Source organism: Arachis hypogaea, chromosome 8, assembly GCF_003086295.3.
Source record: "Arachis hypogaea cultivar Tifrunner chromosome 8, arahy.Tifrunner.gnm2.J5K5, whole genome shotgun sequence".
NCBI classification, from domain to species: domain Eukaryota; kingdom Viridiplantae; phylum Streptophyta; class Magnoliopsida; order Fabales; family Fabaceae; genus Arachis; species Arachis hypogaea.
The window spans coordinates 20,689,168-20,707,021 of NC_092043.1; positions in this window are offsets into that span (position 1 = coordinate 20,689,168).

Genomic DNA, 17,854 nt, shown 5'->3' on the forward strand with positions numbered 1-17,854 from the left:
TAAAATCCTATTCTAACATCCTCTCAAGCATTTCATCAAACACTTGGAGGGTAATGAAAGAAAGCATTTTTATTTGTAAGAATAAAAGGAATCAACAACCAACAATTACAAAGAATTAACAAAACAACAATCAACAACATCACAATCACATGAATTATCTCAAATTGCATTATTAAAAGAAAACAAAAGAACAAGAATATCTCAATTACAAAACCTAGAAACAAAATAAGAGAAACTACAACAAGAGGATAGGGATAGAAAGAAGAACCAAAGTGTAGCAATCACCACTTGAAGGTAGAAGTAGAAGGAGACTTGAATTAAACCTAGAATTATGAGATCCTAATCTAACCCTAATTCCTAATCCTAGAGAGAAGTGAGAGCTTCTCTCTCTAAAACTAACTCTAACTCCTAAAACTAAGCTAATGATCAAAAGTATCTAAGGTATGTTGATTCCCCTTCAATACTTGACTTAAATAGCATCAGAAATGAGTTGGATTGGGCCCACAAGGCTCCTAAAACCGCTGGGGACGATTTCATTAAAGTGGGCCATGGACAGAATCGGCGCGCGCGCGCAAAGTGCGCGTGCGCGCCCCTGAACGCGAAGCAACATATGGCAAAATTTATATCATTTCGAAGCCCCGGATGTTAGCTTTCCAACCCAACTAGAACCGCATCATTTGGACCTCTGTAGCTCAAGTTATGGTCAATTGAGTGCGAAGAGGTCAGGCTTAACAGCTTTTTTGGTTCCATCATTTCTTCATGAGTTCTCCAACTTTACATGCTTTTTCTTCATTCCCTTGATCTAATCTTTGCCTCCTAAATCTGAAATCACTTAACAAATATATCAAGGCATCTAATGGAATCAAGGTAAATTACATTTGGCTATTTTAAGACCTAAAAAGCATGTTTTCACTCTTAAGCACAATTAAAGGAGAATATACAAAACCATGCTATTTCATTGAATAAATGTGGGTGAAAGGTGATAAAATCCCCTAAAATCAATACAAGATAAACCCTACAAATGGGGTTTGTCACCCCGCCTTCAGGAGTTTGAAGCTCGTCACAGTCATTCAGTCATTGAATCCTACTCAGAATACCACAGACAAGGTTTAGACCTTCCGGACTCTCTTGAATGCCGCCATCAGTTCTAGCTTATACCACGAAGATTCCGGTTAAAGAATCCAAGAGATATCTACTTAATCTAAGGTAGAACGGAGGTGGTTGTCAGGCACACGTTCATAGTTGAGAATGATGATGAGTGTCACGGATCATCACATTCATCCGGTTTAAGAACAAGTAATATCTTAGAATGGAAGCAAGCATGATTGAATGAAAAACAGTAGTAATTGCATTAATCCATCAAGACACAGCAGAGCTCCTCACCCCCAACCATGGGGTTTAGAGACTCATGCCGTGGAAGGTACACAAAGAAACGTGTAAGGTGTCATGAGGTCCAGATACAATGTCAAAAGATCCTATTAATAGTGAACTAGTAACCTAGGGTATACAGAAATGAGTAAATGACATAAAAATCCACTTCTGGGTCCACTTAGTGTGTGCTTGGGCTGAGCATTGAAGCTTTCATGTGTAGAGACTTTTTCTGGAGTTAAACGCCAGCTTTCATGCCAGTTTGGGCGTTTAACTCCAAGTTTTATGCCAGTTCCAGCGTTAAACGCTGGAAATTCTGAGGCTGATTTGCCACGCCGGTTTGGGCCATCAAATCTCGGGCAAAGTATGGACTATTATACATTGCTAGAAAGCCCAGGATGTCTACTTTCCAACGCCGTTGAGAGCGCGCCAATTGGGCCTCTATGGCTCCAGAAAATCCACTTCGAGTGCATGGAGGTCAGAATCCAACAGCATCTGCAGTCCTTTTCAGTCTCTGAATCAGATTTTTGCTCAGGACCCTCAATTTCAGCCAGAAAATACCTGAAATCACAGAAAAACACACAAACTCATAGTAAAGTCCAGAAAAGTGAATTTTAACTAAAAACTAATAAAAAATATACTCAAAATTAACTAGATCATACTAAAAACATACTAAAAACAATGCCAAAAAGCGTATAAATTATCCGCTCATCAAACACCTATCCTATTCTTTCTTCCTTTCACCTTACATCCTATCTCTTTCTTTCCTTTTCTCTTTGCTCGAGGACGAGAAAAAGTCCTAAGTTTGGTGTTGGGATGCTCCGCTTATCACTCTCTATGGCACCAAGGTTAGGGAATCATCCTCAAGAAAGAGGAAAGAAAAAGCTCCCTCAACAGTCGTATATGAGCTCCACCGGTTTTACAGCAAGCTCCACGAGGAACATTACTACATTGTCGTCAGCAAGAAAAAGGTAATTTCGGAAGTAAAATTTGAATTGAAGGCTGATGAGTACCCAAAAATTCAAGAGCAAATTCGAATTAGGTGTTGGAAAATTTTGGCCAGCCCCATGGCTGAAGTAAGGGTTCTGAAGATCCGAGAATTTTATACAAATATATGGATGACAGACAAACACAAGAACGAGCACCCCGAGTTCAAAACTTGACGCACCATGGTGCCAGGGAGGACCCTGCAGTTTGGAATGAAAAAAGTGAGGGAAATCTTTAAGCTGCCTCCATCCAAAGATGACCCTCACTCTTTCAACAGGAGAATACAAGCCGATCCGAGATTGGATCAAGTCCTTAAAGACATATGTGTAAGAACTGGAGTAAACACTTTAATAAAATAATAATTTAACTGTCCGGAATAGGTTAAAAAATATAGAAATGATATTTTGAATATAAAAAGATGAAATTTGAACTCAGTAAATTTTTTGAGTGGGAAAATGTATCTTTTATGAAAATTTCTTGTAAAAATGCGTACCGGCACTTAAGCCGACAGTACCGTCTTAGTCTGTTTGGTACTGCGTATCGAGAAACTTTTGATTTAAAGTGGGCCAAACGGACCGAAAACACTAATGGGTTAGACCGGGTCCATGTTATGCCTAAGCCCAACATATAGAATGGGTACAGTTAGACATCTTCTACTATGGACTTTCGGACATGGCTAGAGTGTCTTTGGACCACTCTGCTGGTGGTTCCATACACATGAGAAAGACCATTGAAGAGGCTCAAGAACTTATTGAGACAGTTGCCACTAATCAACTTCTATACTCATTTGCTGAGACTTCTATGAAAGGAGAGGTTAAGGCAATATCTACTGAACCTAACCCTTTAGAACAGGATAACCCATTGACTCAGCAACTACACGTCCTTGCCCAGGAACTACTGGAATTGCAAGAGGCTTTGTGAGAAACTCAGGCCTCTAACAGGAATGTAGCAGCCCAGCTGAGTCAAACAAGGTAGTACTTATCTAAGCAGATAACGGAGGAATGCTAGGCTATTCAACTAAGGATTGGGAAATCCTTAAACACCAAACCTCAGTACAACAAGAAATCAAAGGAAATAAAGCTAACAGGGGAACACCAAACTGATGTTCAGGACGTCTCTAAGGGCATTGAATGCCCAAAGAGGAATGTCATTGGCGTTCAACGCCAAGAAGGGGTATCCATCCCGGGCGTTGAACGCCCAATTGGGGACACCAACAAGGGCATTGAATGCCCAAAAGGAAATAGTATTCCTGGCATTGAACGCTGGTGGACGAAATTGTGATCATCAACAATGGCTCCAAAGACTTGGTGCTCTTAAACATGAATCACACTTTGTCACAACTCCGCACAACTAACCAGCAAGTGTACTGGGTCGTCCAAGTAATACCTTATGTGAGTAAGGGTCGATCCCACAAAGATTGTTGGTATGAAGCAAGCTATGGTCATCTTGTAAATCCCAGTCAGGCGGATTCAACTGTGTTAATAAATTATAGTATACGCGAAGGAATAAAATAGGATAGAGATACTTATGTAAATTAATGGCGGGAATTTCAGACAAGCGCATAGAGATGCTTGTGCCTTCTGAATCTCTGCTTTCCTACTGCTTTTATCCAATCTTTGTCACTTCTTTCTATGGCAAGCTATATGTAGGGCATCACCATTGTCAATGGCTACATCCCATCCTCTCAGTGAAAATGGTCCAAATGCTCTGTCACGGCACGGCTAATCATCTGTCAGTTCTCGATCATGTTGGAATAGAATCCCTTGATTCTTTTGCGTTTGTCATCACGCCCAGCAATCGCGAGTTTGAAGCTCGTCATAGTCATTCAATCCCGGAATCCTACTCGGAATACCACAGACAAGGTTAGACTTTCCAGATTCCCATGAATGCCGCCATCAATTCTAGCTTATACCACGAAGATTCTGATTAAGGAATCCAAGAGATATGCGCCCGGTCTAAGGTAGAACGGAAGTGGTTGTCAGTCACGCATTCATAGGTGAGAATGATGATGAGTGTCACGGATCATCACATTCATCATGTTGAAGTGCAACAAATATCTTAGAATAGGAATAAACTGAATTAAATAGAAAATAGTAGTAATTGCATTGAAACTCGAGGTACAGCAGAGCTCCACACCCTTAATCTATAGTGTGTAGAAACTCCACCGTTGAAAATACATAAGTGATGAAGGTTCAGGCATGGCCAAATGGCCAGCCCCCAAACGTGGTCAAAAGACTGAATAGTTAAAGACATCTAATACAAAGGTAAAAAGTTCTATTTATACTAAACTAGCTACTAGGGTTTACAGAAGTAAGTATTTGATGCATAAATCCACTTTCGGGGCCCACTTGGCGTGTGCTTGGGCTGAGCTTGATCTATTTTGAGTGCAGGGAGGTTAGAATCCAACAACATCAGCAGTCCTTTGTCAGCCTTTTATCAGAGTTTTGCTCAGGTCCCTCAATTTCAGCCAGAAATTACCTAAAATCACAGAAAAATACACAAACTCATAGTAAAGTCCAGAAATGTGAATTTATCATAAAAACTAATGAAAACATCCCTAAAAGTAACTAGATCATACTAAAAACTACCTAAAAACAATGCCAAAAAGCGTATAAATTATCCGCTCATCACAACACCAAACTTAAATTGTTGCTTGTCCCCAAGCAACTGAAAATCAATTAGGATAAAAAGAAGAGAATATACTATAAATCCCAAAATATCAATGAATATTAATTCTAATTAGATGAGCGGGACTTGTAGCTTTTTGCTTCTGAACAGTTTTGGCATCTCACTTTCTCCTTTGAAGTTTAGAATGATTGGCATCTATAGGAACTTAGAATTTTAGATAGTGTTATTGATTCTCCTAGTTAAGTTTGTTGATTCTTGAACACATCTACTTTTATGAGTCTTATCTGTGGCCCTAAGCATTTTGTTTTCCAGTATTACCACCGGATACATAAATGCCACAGACACATGACTAGGTGAACTTTTTCAGATTGTGACTCAGCTTTGCTAAAGTCCCAGTTAGAGGTGTCTATAGCTCTTAAGCACACTCTTTTTGTTTTGGATCACGACTTTAACCACTCAGTCTCAAGCTTTTCACTTGGACCTGCATGCCACAAGCACATGGTTAGGAACAGCTTGATTTAGCCGCTTAGGCCTGGATTTTATTTCCTTGGGCCCTCCTATCCATTGATGCTTAAAGCCTCGGATCCTTTTTACCCTTGCCTTTTGGTTTTAAGGGCTATTGGCTTTTTCTGCTTGCTTTTTCTTTTTCTAAAATTTTTTTTACAAGCTTTTTCTATTCACTGCTTTTTCTTGCTTCAATAATCAATTTTATGATTTTTCAGATTGTCAATAACATTTCTCTTTGTTTATCATTCTTTCAAGAGCCAACAATTTTAACATTCATAAACGACAAGATAAAAAATATGCACTGTTCAAGCATTCATTCAAAAAACAAAAAGTATTGTCACCACATCAATATAATTAAACTAAATTCAAGGACAATTTTCGAAATTTATGTACTTCTTGTTCTTTTGAATTAAAAACATTTTTCATTTAAGAGAGGTGAAGGATTTATGGAATTTATTCATAGCTTTAAGACATAGTTACTACATACTAATGATCATGAAGTAGAGACACAAAACATAGATAAAAACAAAAAATAGAAGAATAAGAACACGGAGTGAGTCCACCTTAGTGAGGGTGGCGCCTTTTGAAGGACCAATGGTGCTTTTTGAGCTCCTTTATGTCTCTTCCTTGCCTCTGTTGCATGATCCCTAGTGATTTTGGTGCTTTTAGTTGCTCCCAATAGTTGTGGAGGAAAATCTATCCGCTGAGGTACCTCAGGGATCTCTTGATTTGCAGTCAAATGCTCTACCACTGAGCTATGGATTCTCGAGATGAATCTCTCTATCTCCCATGACTCAGAGGTGGAAGCAATTGTCTTCCCTTTTCTCTTTTCTTTTCTTCTCTTTTTTTTTTGAGGTTTATCTTGCCTTAGGTGCCATCAATGGTTATGGAAAAGCAAAAAAGCTATGCTTTTACCACACCAAACTTAGAATGTTGCTCGCCCTCGAGCAAAGAAAAAAGAATGGAAGGAGAAGAAAAAAAATGGAGAGGGAGAGATGTGTATGTTTTGGCCATATGGGTGGGAAAGAAATTTTGAATTTTGAAGGTAGGTGTATTCGGCCAAGGTGTAGAAGAGGGGGTTGTGTTGTGTGAAAATTAAGGAGAATGGAGGGGTTTATATAGGGAGAGGAGATGGATGTGGGCGGTGAAGGGGGTAATTGGGAAGAGAGATTGAGGTGATTGGTGAAGGGTTTTTGGGAAAGTGTGTTATAGGATTATTAGGAGGTAGGGTGAGAATATGGTAGGTAGGGATCCTGTGGGATCCACAGATCCTGAGATGATCCTGTGGAGTCCACAGATCCTGAGGTATCAAGGATTTACATCCCTGCACCAATTAGGCATGTAAAATGCCTTTCCATGCAATTCTGGCATTTAAACGCCGAAGTGATGCATGTTCTGGGCGTTCAACGCCCATGTGCATCATGTTTTTGGCATTGAACGCCAGTTCCATGCTTGTTTCTGGCGTTCAGCGCCAGCTCTCCTCAGGGTGCATTCCTGTCATTTGAACGCTGGGATGTTGCTTGTTTCTGGCATTCAGCACCAGATCCACGCTCTATTTTGGCGTTGAACGCCAGCCAGATGCTCCTTACTGGCGTTTAAACGCCAGTAAGTCCTTCCTCCAGGGTGTGAATTTTCTTCTGTTGTTTTTGATTCTATTTTTAATTTTAATATTTTTTTCATGACTCCACATGATCATGAACCTAATAAAACATAAAAGAACAATAAAATAAAAAATAAAATTAGATAAATAAAAATTGGGTTGCCTCCCAATAAGCGCTTCTTTAATGTCAATAGCTTGACAGTGGGCTCTCATGGAGCCTCACAGGTGATCAGGTCAATGTTGTATAGTCCCAACACCAAACTTAGAGTTTGGTTGTGGGGATTCAACACCAAACTTAGAGTTTGGCTGTGGCCTCCCAACACCAAACTTAGAGTTTGACTGTGGGGGCTCTGTTTGACTCTGTACTGAGAGAAGCTCTGCATGCTTACTCTCCCTTGTTACAGAAGGATGGCTGTTTGCCTTAAATACAAGGTAGTCCCCATTCAATTGAAGGACTAATTCTCCTCTGTTAACATCTATCACAGCTTCTGCTGTGGCTAGGAAAGGTCTTCCAAGGATGATGCATTCATCCTCCCTTTTTAGTGTCTAAGATTATGAAATTAGCAGGGATGTAAAGGCCTTTAACCTTTACTAACACGTCCTCTACTAATCCATAAGCTTGTCTTACTGACTTGGCTGCCAATTGTAATGAGAATAAGGCAGGCTGTACCTCAATGATCCCCAGCTTCTCTATTACAGAGAGTGGCATAAGATTTATGCTTGACCCTAGGTCACACAGAGCTTTCTCAAAGGTCACGGTGCCTATGGTACAGGGTATTAAGAATTTTCCAGGATCTTGTTTCTTTTGAGGTAAAGTTTGCTGAACCCATGTATCTAGTTCACTAATGAGCAAGGGAGGTTCACCTTTCCATATCTCATTACCAAACAACATGGCATTCAGCTTCATGATAGCTCTTAGATATTGGTCAACTTGCTCTCCAGTTACATCCTCATCCTCTTCAGAGGACGAATAGTCTTCAGAGCTCATGAATGGCAGAAGAAGATTTAATGGAATCTTTATGGTCTCTATATGAGTCTCAGATTCCTTTAGGTCCTCAATAGGGAACTCCTTCTTACTTGAGAGACGTCCCATGAGGTCTTCCTCATTGGGATTCACGTCATCCCCCTCCTCCTTGCATTTGGCCATATTGACTATGTCAATGGCCTTGCACTCTCTCTTATGATTCTCTTCAGTATTGCTTGGGAGAGTACTGGGAGGTGTTTCAGTAACCTTCTTGCTCAGCTGGCCCACTTGTGCCTCCAGATTTTTGATGGAGGACCTTGTTTCATTCATGAAACTTAAAGTGGCCTTAGACAGATCAGAAACTAAGTTTGCTAAGTTAGAGGTATTATGTTCATAATTTTCTGTCTGTTGCTGAGAAGATGATGGATAAGGCATGATATTGCTGAGCCTTGATGACAAGTCATCATATACCCATTTTTCAAGCTAATTTCACTTGTTTTATTAGTCTTTATGCACTTTCTTGCATCCTAAGTAAGTGATTTGGAGTGAAAATGCATAACTTCTTTAGATCAAGCAACTACCATTAAATTGATGCTAACTCATGAGGTTTAAGCTAATTTTAATTGAATTTTAATTGATTTATAAGCCTTGTGAATTTAGTGATACTTTGAGTAGTTGTTTTGGTTTATTATAGGTGAAGAAAAGAAGAAAAGAGGAAGCGTGGCTTAAGAAAGCGTGGCCCAAGGAGAAAAAAGCGTGGCGCATAAAGGAGGAGTGCAAGCATTGCCCTCCACAAGGGCACACTGCCCTCTAGGAGGGCAACATGAGCAAGCAAGCCAAGAGAGGCAACGCTGCCCTGCCCACGACAAGGGCAGAGCACAAAATTGTGCCTTGGATCAAAGAAAAGAAAAACCTTGCCCTGCCCTCCTCAAGGGCAGTATCGGGCTCACCAAAGGGAGAAATTCAAAGAAAAAGTTCACCATTGCTTGCCACAAGAATCGAACACGAAACCATGAGGAAACAAGAAACTAAGCCTTACTTTGGTGCCAAGAAAATCAAGGAAAAGAGGTAGCGTGCGCGTCTGATGAGCGGATAATTTGTGATCATCAATATTGGCTCTTTGGCATATACACAAAAACTATTGTGTCTCTTGGTTAAATTCACAACTCCGTTCAACTAACCAGCAAGTGTACTGGGTCGTCCAAGTAATAAACCTTACGTGAGTAAGGGTCGATCCCACAGAGATTGTTGGTATGAAGCAAGCTATGGTCACCTTGTAAATCTCAGTTAGGCAGATTACAATTGGTTTATGGATTTCGAATAATTAATAATAAAATAGAAATAATAAAAGGGATAGAATACTTATGCAGATTCATTAGTGGGAATTTCAGATAAGCGGATGGAGATGCTGTAGAGCCCAGGGACGCCTGCTCTCCTACTGCTTCTACTCAATCCTTCTTACTCCTTTCCATGGCAAGCTTTGTATAGGGGTTCACCATCAACTGTGGCTACTTTCTTCCTCTCGGGGAAATATCCTATGCGGCTGTCACTCGCACAGCTAACCAGTCTGGAGGCATCACCCATGGCTGATGGCTACATCCCATCCTCGCAGTGAAAACTAATGCTCACGCACTCTGTCACAGTACGGCTAATCACCGGTTGGTTCCCTCCCCTACTGGAATAGAATCCCTCTTTTGCGTCTGTCACTAACGCCCAACAGGTTACAAGTTTGAAGCACGTCACAGTCATTCATTACCGGAATCCTACTCGGAATACCACAGACAAGGTTAGACTTTCCGGATTCCCAGGATCCTACTCGGAATACCACAGACAAGGTGAGACTTTCCGGATCCTCATAAATGCCGCCATCTATCTAGCTTATACCACGAAGATTCTGTTGGGGAATCTAAGAGATGCGCATTCAAGCTCTGTTGCATGTAGAACGGAAGTGGTTGTCAATCACGCGCGTTCATAAGTGAGAATGATAATGAGGGTAATCTGACTCATAACATTCATCATGTTCTTGGGTACGAATGAATATCTTGGAATAAGAATAAGAGAGATTTGAATAAAAGATAATAGAATTTCATTAATACTTGAGGTACAGCAGAGCTCCACACCCTTAATCTATGGTGTGCAGAAACTCCACCGTTGAAAATACATAAGCAAAGGGTTCAGGCATGGCCGAATGGCCAGCCCCCAAAACGTGATCACAGGATTCAAAATACAATCCAGGATGTCTAATACAATAGATAAATGTCCTATATATACTAGACTAGCTACTAGGGTTTACATGAGTAAGTAATTGATGCATAAATCCACTTCCGGGGCCCACTTGGTGTATGTTTGGGCTGAGCTTGATCAATCCACGAGCTAAGGCATTTCTTGGCGTCAAACTCCAGGTTATGACGTGTTTTGGGCGTTCAACTCCGGATCATGACGTTTTTCTGGCGTTTAACTCTAGACAGCAGCATGAACTTGGCGTTCAACGCCAAGTTACGTCGTCATTCTTCGAATAAAATATGGACTATTATATATTGCTGGAAAGCCCTGGATGTCTACTTTCCAACGCCGTTGAGAGCGCGCCAATTGGAGTTCTGTAGCTCCAGAAAATCCATTTCGAGTGCAGGGAGGTCAGATTCCAATAGCATCAGCAGTCCTTTTGGCAGCATTTTGGTGATGCACACAGGCGCACCAAGGGAAGGCTCGACAGCATCATTCTGGCGCGCAGGCATCACTCGGCAGCACCAGCAGCACGCATCTGGCGCACCAAAAAGTTCTGCCCTGCCCTCGCGCACACCAACGCACCACACGCATGCACCATGGGCCAGATGCACAATTTTCTGCCCTGCCCTCCACAAGGTCAGGGCAGCCTCCTGGGAGCTACTTTCTTCATGGGCTAAAATTGGATTAAAAATCCAATAAAATTCATTTCTTCACCAAATCAAAAGCCCATCCAAATTCCAAAATCCAAGAATAGAAAGTGTATAAATAGGAGATAGTTTGATGTAATTAGGACCTTTTTCTTGACTTTTAAACTTTGAATTTTTCTTAGGAGCTTTGAATCCTTTCTTTTATTTTTGACTTCTGAACTTTCTCTGGGAGATTTCAGAGAATTGGGGAGGAGAATTGATCTCTCTTCTTCCTCGTTCTTGCTTGGGCAATTTTACTTTTCTTGTTTTGAGTTTTGGGTGTGAAGAATTGAGGAAATTCTGTCTCAATCTCCATTCAAAATCTCTTTAAATCCTCTTCTGCATAATTGAATTTAATTTCATTTCCTTTACTGCTTTTTCTTCAATTTCTTGTTAATTGCTTTGTGGATTTGGATCTGGGAAGGCTATTGAGATCTAGACTTTGCTATCTAGTCTCTTGAGTCCTGAGATCCCATTTTTCCTTTTGGTTCTTCTGTGAACCTCTGCTGCAAGTTAATTTCCAATTCTGTTTAGACTCTAGTTATTTCTAATTCAACTTCTGCTTCATTAATTGTTGCAATTTAATTTCATTTGCTGAAATTCTGAATTCCCCATCCTCAACTCCCTTGTCCATTCAAGCAATTTATATTTCTTGCACTTTAAGTTACTGCAATTTACATTTCTTGCACTTTAAGTTTCAGTCATTTAATTTCTTGTCCTTTAAGATTCAGCATCTTTTACTTTCCTGTCCTTTAATTTACTGCAATTCTCCCCTCTCCCTTTACATTCCAAGCAATTTAGCTTCTGTTAAAGATAAACCACTCAACCAATACTTGATTCGCTTGACTAAATCAACCACTAAACTAAAATTGCTCAATCCTTCAATCCCTGTGGGATCGACCTCACTCCCGTGAGTTTTATTACTTGATGCGACCCGGTACACTTGCCGGTGAGTTTTGTGTTGGATCGTTTTCCACACATCAAGTTTTTGGCGCCGTTGCCGGGGATTGAAATAGATTGACAATGATTAAGTGAAGTGGAGATCTAGATCAAGCACTTTTTGTTTTCTGTTGCTTTAATTTTGGCTAACACACTAACTGTTTGAATTTTTGCTTAAACTAACTAAAACTTCATTCTAGCTATAGATTGAAGTTTCATTGGTTTTCTGGATCTGTGTGTTTAGTGTTGTGTGTTTGTATGTCAGGTACAGGAAGATCTTCCCCTATCCTCTCTGAAATTGACCAAAGAACTCTTCGAAGAATAAGAAGAGCTGAAAGAGGGAAGAACGTCGTTGGAGAGGAAGAATCTGAGGAGGAATTCCAAGAGATGGAAGGAGATCCATCAAATCTCAATCAACCAGGAGGAGGGGCCAACAATAACCCACAACAAAGAAGAGTCCTGGCTTCATACACGTTTGCAAATGCTAGACACTGTGGAAGTAGCATTCTTACTCCTAATGTCAATGCAAACAATTTTGAACTAAAGCCACAACTCATCACTTTGGTTCAAAACAACTGTTCTTTTAGAGGAGGGCCATTGGAGGACCCAAATCAACACTTATCTAGCTTCTTGAGGATTTGTGATACTGTGAAAACCAATGGTGTGCCTCCTGACAGCTACAAGTTGTTGCTCTTTCCATTTTCTCTCAGAGACAAAGCCACTCAATGGCTAGAGACATTTCCAAAAGAGAGCATCAACACTTGGGATGACTTGGTGAGCAAGTTCCTTGCCAAATTTTACCCCCCTCAAAGGATAAGATTGAAGACTGAGGTGCAGACATTCACTCAAATGGAGGCTGAGAATTTATATGAAGCATGGGAAAGATATAAGGCACTATTGAGGAAATGTCCACCAGAAATGTTCACTGAGTGGGATAAGCTGCAGAACTTCTATGAGGGACTCACTCTGAAGGCTCAAGAAGCACTTGATCATTCAGCTGGAGGCTCATTACAACTCATGAAAACTACAGAGGAAGCTCAAAATCTCATTGATATGGTGGCTAACAACCAATATTTCTTTGCTCACCAAAGGCAACGCCAACCATCACAAAGGAGAGGAGTAATGGAGTTGGAAGGAGTGGATTCAATCTTAGCTCAAAACAAAATGATGCAGCAGCAGATTCAACAGCAATTTGAGCAAATGGCCAAAAGGATTGATGGCCTGCAAGTTGCATCAGTGAGTGCCACAAGCCAACCATCAACTCCTTGGGGGCAAAATGAAGAAATTCAAGAAGAGCAACAGCAAGAGCAAGTCCAATACATGCACAACCAAAATCTTGGATCTAATGAAGTCTATGGAGATACTTACAATCCTTCTTGGAAGAACCATCCCAACCTCAGATGGGGAGACAACCACAATCAAATTCAGCAGCCATGGCAAAGGAACTCAACTAAAAATAATTGGAAAAACACAAACAACAACCAGCCAATCACTAACCAAAACACATACAGAAAACCACAAAACACTTATCCCAAATCTAACCATTATCCACCCAATAACCACCCAGCTAACCAAAACACCTATCACCATCCATCAACACCCCAAAACCAACCAATCTCACAAGACTCTCAGAGAATCACTAATCTAGAAATGCTCATGGAAAAGATGATGAAGAACCAAGAATTGATAACAAAAAACCAAGAAGCTTCCATGAAGAACTTAGAGAGGCAGATTGGGCAAATCTCCAAACAAATTTCTGTTGAAAAACCATCAAGCTCACTACCAAGTGACGCCATTCCTAATCCAAAAGAGGAATGCAAGGCAATACAGTTGAGGAGTGGAAAAATACTGCTGAAAGATGAAGAAGCCACCAAGAAGCCCAAAGAAAGTGACAAGAAACAGGTTGAAAAAGAGGCAGCCAATGATGAAGATGCAACAGCAAGCAAGTACTCTCAGAATCAACCTCAAGAGAAAGAAAATATACCACAAAATTTGAAGAAGGGAAAGCAGATCATGGAAGAGCCAATTCCAAGACAACTTCAAGGGGAGAAAAGCTTGACATCCCCACTGCCTTATCCTCAAAGATTCCACAAGGAGACAAATGACCGAAACTTTTCTAAATTCTTAGAGACTTTCAAGAAACTGGAAATCAACATACCTTTAGCTGAGGCATTAGAGAAAATGCCTCAGTATGCCAAGTTTTTGAAGGAGCTCATCAATAAGAAAAGGAGTTGGAGTGAGAAGGAGACTGTAATGCTCAGTGAAGAATGCAGTGCATTAATCAGAAAAGGACTTCCTCCCAAGCTTGAAGATCCTGGAGGCTTCTTCCTACCGTGCACTATTGGAAGCCTATTCATCAACAAAGGGATGTGTGACTTAGGAGCAAGTATAAATCTAATTCCATCTTCTTTAGTGAAAAAGCTTGGCATAGGAGAGGTGAAACCAATACAGATGTCCTTGGAATTGGTAGACCAATCAGTGGTATATCCTAAAGGGTTGATTGAAAACCTTTTAGTTAAGGTTGACAAGTTCATCTTTCCAGCAGACTTTGTGATCCTAGAATCAGCAGAGAATGAGAATGACTCCATAATACTTGGTCGACCATTTTTGGCCACTGTTAGAGCCATTGTAGATATAGAGCAAGGAGAGCTAACCCTCAGGATGCATGAGGAGAGCATCACTTTGAAAGTCTTTCCAGAATCACAAAGTAATGAAGAAGCAAGCAAGATAAATAGTTACTTCCTTCCAAAGCAAGCAACCAACAAGGAAGTAGAACAGAAAAATAAGCAGGTGCAAGAAGAAAAAGGAATTCAAAAAGAAGCTGGGATGATAAACAAGAAGGAAGGTAGCACAACCCAAGTCACTGTCAAGGAAGAAAGATCAACAAGAAAGAAAAAGATGAAGAGCAAGAACAAGGCTTACAAAGGGTGGAAGAATAAGAAAATCCCAACTGAAGGATTTTCCAAAGATGACAAGGTGCAATTAGTATATCAACAGTTGGGAGCAGAAGACCACTACACTGTTAACCAAATACTCTCTCTCAAGCACATTGAAATAGAGCATCAAGGCACACAGAGAAAGCTTACAGTGAGAGGGGACAAGTTGAGACATCACCAGCATCAACCACCCTAAAGGGAGATCAATGTCAAGCTAGTGACAATAAAAGAGCGCCTGTTGGGAGGCAACCCAACCTGAGGTAGTTTTCTTTTCATAGCTTTTTCAATAAAAATGTTGAATAATTGGTATGGATTGCAAGGAGCTAAGTTTGGTGTTGCACACCAAAACAATTTAAGGGAGAATGATAGATTCTAAGTTTGGTGTTCCACCAAAAATTTCATTTAAAAACACATTCTCACCTCTTACATGATGCTAGCTCCAAGCAACCAAACACATTATTCAACTGTTTAATTGCTTTCTAGCTTTAATTTCATTAACCTTTAGCAAGGACACAAGGTTTCACATATGGTTAACTGTTGCATCAGAAGCAGTGGCAAACAATTAAGTTTGGTGTTCTCACACCTAAATAAAACCAAGAGCCACATTCAATTTATGCATACTAACCATACAATTAAGGGCTTGAGAAGCAAGCAACTTTGAGAATTATGCAGGACATGAGTCAACAATTGAAGATATTATGCATCTTAACTCAAAGAGAATACAACAGAAGGAAGAATCAAAGGGTTGCAACTTCGAAGGTTATATCTAAACTTAATCCTTGCTGCTGTGAAATGTTTTGAATCTGGAAACCATTGTATGTCTTGCTAAAGTGTTTATCTAGTTGCAAGTGAAATTGTTTGTTACGAATGCTAAATCTGCATGTTGTTTGTTATCCATCACTTAGCTAAATTTTGTTTTGTTTCCCACATGCTTGAATAAAAGAGAATTGTTTGAATTGAAAAGTGAAACATCCAATGTCGCATAAGTAAGAATGGAAGTTAATGGTGGTATATGTGTTTGATTAAATGCATAACTCATGAAATAATTGTTGCATAATATCATTTTCATTTAAGTTTGAGTTAGCTTGCTGTTATAAAGATCCTTATCAATAAAAGAAAAAGCCCTTGGGAACAAAAACAGAAAGAAAAGGAAGAAGAAAAAGCCAAAGTGGCAAGAAAAACAAAGAATAAAGGTTGGACACCAATAGCTTGGACCCTAGGACATATGCCTGTGGTGTTCTTGTACTAAGATATGCTTGGATAAGTAAATTCTAAGGGGTATTTTAAAACCCGGTCACTTAGATCAACTGATTTGGGATGGTCAATTGAAAGTCCACAATAAAGAGCAACTTAGATACAGAACATTTAGTTATCCAAAGAGATGCTGGGCATCAATGATCCTAGGAAGAAATAGTGAGCCATGTGTCTGTGGTGGAAAGATGTTGAGTAAAAGAAAAAAAAATAATAAAGCCAAAGGCTACTACTGCAACATTAGACACAAAACCTCCAAAAGAATAAGCTTGTTAAGCATTATAAGAAAGAAAAGATAGCAAGGGAGTAATTAAAAAGTAAGTCTTATAACAGCAAGTTTAGCAAGCCTTTGAGGAAAGATGTATATTATGTAACAGCAACAATAATTGAGTTATCATTGTCTGCATAAAGACTCCATAAATCAAGTTCTGCTATATGCCTAATAAGGATATGTGTTCTTTTCTTGTTCACTTCATTTTCTCTTAGTTTTGATGCTTGCTTGGGGACAAGCAAGATTTAAGTTTGGTGTTGTGATGACAAGTCATCATATACCCATTTTTCAAGCTAATTTCACTTGTTTTATTAGTCTTTATGCACTTTCTTGCATCCTAAGTAAGTGATTTGGAGTGAAAATGCATAACTTCTTTAGATCAAGCAACTACCATTAAATTGATGCTAACTCATGAGGTTTAAGCTAATTTTAATTGAATTTTAATTGATTTATAAGCCTTGTGAATTTAGTGATACTTTGAGTAGTTGTTTTGGTTTATTATAGGTGAAGAAAAGAAGAAAAGAGGAAGCGTGGCTTAAGAAAGCGTGGCCCAAGGAGAAAAAAGCGTGGCGCATAAAGGAGGAGTGCAAGCATTGCCCTCCACAAGGGCACACTGCCCTCTAGGAGGGCAACATGAGCAAGCAAGCCAAGAGAGGCAACGCTGCCCTGCCCACGACAAGGGCAGAGCACAAAATTGTGCCTTGGATCAAAGAAAAGAAAAACCTTGCCCTGCCCTCCTCAAGGGCAGTATCGGGCTCACCAAAGGGAGAAATTCAAAGAAAAAGTTCACCATTGCTTGCCACAAGAATCGAACACGGAACCATGAGGAAACAAGAAACTAAGCCTTACTTTGGTGCCAAGAAAATCAAGGAAAAGAGGTAGCGTGCGCGTCACACAAGGATCGAACACGGGGCTTCAATTTGGAAACACTGCCCTGCCCTCCGTGAGGGCAGGGCAGCATTTTGGTGATGCACACAGGCGCACCATTCTAGCGCACCAAGGGAAGGCTCGGCAGCATCATTCTGGCGCACAGGCATCACTCGGCAGCACCAGCAGCACGCATCTGGCGCACCAAAAAGTTCTGCCCTGCCCTCGCGCACACCAACGCACCACACGCATGCACCATGGGCCAGATGCACAATTTTCTGCCCTGCCCTCCACAAGGTCAGGGCAGCCTCCTGGGAGCTACTTTCTTCATGGGCTAAAATTGGATTAAAAATCCAATAAAATTTATTTCTTCACCAAATCAAAAGCCCATCCAAATTCCAAAATCCAAGAATAGAAAATGTATAAATAAGAGATAGTTTGATGTAATTAGGACCTTTTTCTTGACTTTAAAACTTTGAATTTTTCTTAGGAGCTTTGAATCCTTTCTTTTATTTTTGACTTCTGAACTTTCTCTGGGAGATTTCAGAGAATTGGGGAGGAGAATTGATCTCTCTTCTTCCTCGTTCTTGCTTGGGCAATTTTACTTTTCTTGTTTTGAGTTTT